The sequence below is a fragment of the Lactuca serriola genome, chromosome 3 (assembly GCF_051521515.1).
Source record: "Lactuca serriola cultivar US96UC23 chromosome 3, Lser_US96UC23_V15, whole genome shotgun sequence".
Taxonomy (NCBI): domain Eukaryota; kingdom Viridiplantae; phylum Streptophyta; class Magnoliopsida; order Asterales; family Asteraceae; genus Lactuca; species Lactuca serriola.
The window spans coordinates 156,370,612-156,374,852 of record NC_136410.1 but is presented as its reverse complement, the minus strand read 5'-3'; positions in this window follow the sequence as shown (position 1 = coordinate 156,374,852).

Here is a 4,241-nt window from a genome sequence, read left to right as displayed (position 1 = left end):
TCTAGACACTTCTAGGACACTTGATGATAACATCTAAGGTAATATAATCCCATTTACAAATCAGCACAGGTAAAATCTCAAGTTCTCTCACGATATTTGATGTCCTTTTCTTACTTTCTGATAAAAATATCCATTTTATTTTCTAATAACAACTACAAAAACAAATAATTCTTCTCCTAACTTCTTGTACTGCAAATCTCTTGGATGTTGACGTAAAATCAGAAGTCGATTTACCTTTTTCACTTTTTTCATAAGGGTTGGTTTTCCCTTACGTGGGTCCGAACCCTCACCTGATGCAACTCACAATTGATCGAATTCCATGTTTTCTCTTCCTATGTGATTTCTAGCTCTTTTTCTTCTCGTAAGAAACTCCTGATTGTCATGTGAATGACTTTAACATCCCCAACATAGTCTTATTGCATGTATCTATAGCAAGAGATTCTTCTTGTGTAACATGACCACAATTTGATCAAGATCACGACAAGCACAAAGGTATCCACTAATGAACACATACACAAAAGGGTATAATATGGTATTACTAATATAATGGAAATATTAGTACAAGGATGGTTGTTGAGCTCAATATTATCCTTCCTTTTATTCTTCAATGACTAACCTTGTCGCGCTCCAACTGTTCCTATAATGATCCTTCCAATCATGGATTGAAGAATTTGGGTAGAAACATACGAAACACACTTTCTTGCAGCTCATTTAATAATTATAACGATTGCAGCTCCCCTGGCTTCCTGAACGAAAATCGATAGGTTTGAACCTATCTATTAACGGTGGTGCTTGAACTTGCACTTGTTCTTTTATCCATCGATGGACCTTCAGTCCTAACTCTTGCCTCACAAACTTAACATTTATACGAGACTCCTGATCCTTCCTAAATCGGTTTGTAGTCTCAAGCAAAGTTAAGGTCTTTACTTCGGCTATAGTAGTAGACCAAATAGTGACATTGTAATGAAATTCCGTTGTATGAAGAAACAAATTACATAATGAACTAAACTCTTGTCTCTACAAAAAGACATTAACATGGAAGGAAACTTCCATCTTGTGTTACCAAGTTGATCTTTCCTCCATTATTCAAGGAAGGATGACTTACAACTAGATTATAGAAATTATCATCTCTAGCTACTGGTTGTTCGGCCTTAACGAAGGCCACAATACTTTTGCCAATCGCCTTGATCACCTTTTTCTAAAATCGCCCAAATAAAGTCGGTCAGTACACATGACATGGATCTTTAAACCAATTAACTCAGTTGACCAATTTATATTAATCAAAATTGATCTTTCATGACCACTTCAGTCTGAACTAAAACTATTTTCTAAGTCATCACCATACCGTAGGTAATAACTGAAGCAGACAAAACAAACTCAAGTACTAGTGCCTTAGTAAACTTGTGACTCTTCCCGATCCAAGTATGAATCATGTGCTTCCGGTACTACAAGCCTATATTGCCTTTCACGCATATTCATACTCGTCCTAAGAATTGTCTTGTAGTTCCCAAGTCGCTACACACAATAACCATAAAACAATATAGCGTATTAATGTGTGTTTCCAGACGAACACATGCAACAAATTTTCCTAGATTCCACTATGACTTCCTTGTCTTTTTTTAGGCGCCTTTACAATAACCAAATCCTTTATTGATCACATATTAAAGTTCCCTATACTCCTCTTCAAGGATTATTGTCATACGTATGCTCGATCTAGCATACTCTAACGCCTTTCCTTTGTTATTAAAGATTTCCAGTTCTCCAACTCTTCGTACTTCTTTCAGTATAGTCCCCAATTTGTAGGGTATACTATATCTACATTTACTCTGGTGATATAGAGACTAATCCTTTTAAATTCTTTGTGCCTCCTTTTGACACATGCAAATCGCCATGCATATTATTAAATCGCCAATGACTATTTTTACCATCCTATCATGTGTGTTAAATTATGTTTAAAATACTTTGGAATTCTTGTAAGGATGTGATAAAAGTGATTCTTCATTTAGTAATATCAAATACCATGTCTGAGGATTCTTTATATGGTACAAATTATCTCTTTAACTTACTACTCAAATTGCTTCACATTGTAAATATAGAAAAATCCTTGACCTAATGAGTATGAAAAATCTATTGGCCTTTCCTTTCGTCTTTATTGAATCCTCTGGATTCTTCATAGCATCTCATATAACTCCAACTTCGATATCATTGAAGTATTTATTAGCATCTTTAGTAAATCTAACTTCATAAGCAATTAATGCTTCAGTCTGGTTTGTGACGGAATCGTCAGCTGGTGAGATGACTTCATGGATCACGCCAAAGTTCTATCAACTTGCCAATCGAAAATATACTTTACACGTACAATCCTCTATCGAAGGTATTATTATTTTACCAAAGGTATTCTAAAGTACGATACCACTCTATTGGTATTAATACACTAATTACGAGTTAATCGATGTTAATTATCGTAATTCATCTTATCTCCTCAAAATGTTACATGCCAATTCTAATACTGTAATTAAATGTTTAGAATCTTGTACACATAAAATTTCACTTTCCAAAAAAGGTCGACAATAGACCTTAAATTTCTTCAATCAATAGCAATCTAGGTAGGGAACCTAAGGCATTCCATAATACATATTATTTAGCACATATTAGCACATAAGGTAATACTCTTATAGTATGATATTGCACCTAATAGAAAGTAAGGTATACAAACTAAGGCATGCTATAAAATAATTTTGTTAGCGCATCACACCAATTAAGGAATATACCCTAAAATATTCTAGTGCTTGTATCTATATAATATTAATTTAGGTATATAACCTAAAATAATCTAGACACATCTCTCACCATCATCACTTAGTCTTTAAGGTTAAGTCTAGAAATACTCACTATTCCTAGTTTGCTTAAACTAATCCACAGATACACATTGTGACATCACCTAATTTCCATAATCGAAAAAAAAACATTTTCTTTACGTTTTCAAAAACCACAACATCTTTGTTCACAAAAAATCCTAGGGTAAAATTATATTTTGTGGAAATTTCTTTGTTTTAAAAAATATCTTGAGTAAATATGTTCTTTCAAAATACAAAAACTCTAAGGATGTCATAATCAATGCACAACATATGTTACAACGTAAAGACGTAGGGCCCTGAACACTATAGTAGGTATTCTCTTTAATCACTCAACATCCTATTTAGGTCTCTAATTTTCTTAACACTACTACCTGTGATGCATGTGAATGGAGTGGGTCATGTTGGGAAATATGGTGAGATATATAGGGTTTTCAATCCCACAATGTTAATATGATAATAGCCTATAATCAATAAACCTGTCAAACCAACTATTATCTAGCAACATATTATTGATATCTACAACACATTTTACCCATATTTACCCATCCCATCGATCTTCACATATTAATCCTTTAATAGTAATATTATTACATCTATCCTGAAGGATCAATAGAAGCAATGGGTTGACTATACTACTTCGACGAGTCCTTGGCAGCAAATTTTTGTAAATAAAGGCAACCATGAGGGGATAGAATACACAAGTCAGTATACAATCCTATTTCTTTGGATTAGTAAAATTCATTAACACCACAAGACTAGGTTTTTGTCATGGGTGGCCATTTGTACTACGCTAGATGACTTAGATATACCTAGCAGTAGTCTGATCACAAGTATTATCAAACAAAGTTCTAACATCAAATGGACCCCATTTTGCTATCTAAAAAGGAGGAGGATACTAATATATTAGTCTAGTATGCACCCATACCCCCCATCAACTCACAAGTGTAAATGAAGAGAGTTCTACTATTCGTCCCAATCTCACACACCGCCTTAATATAATGATACATATTGTCCAAACTTAATTGAACTAAGCATTCCCTTTAGGTCTAAGGGTTTAGGTAAACATGATTACAATGCCGATAATCAAAACAAATATCCTTCCTAAGTAGTATCTTAACAATAGAGGGTATCTCTAGCATCCATTCAACAAAACTCAAACTAAGCATCCTTTATAAGTCTTACTTTATCACTATACAAGACTATGATGCATGTAACTAATTTTTAAAACTTTTTTCCTTGTTATACAGTACTTATCATAATATAGTGTAATCCATGAAATAAACTTTTAGTAACAACCCTATTAAGCTAACACTGTCGTAAATCAGTGTATATATATAATACAAAATATTATATATTTAAAATGTATTAATATTTTATGTAATA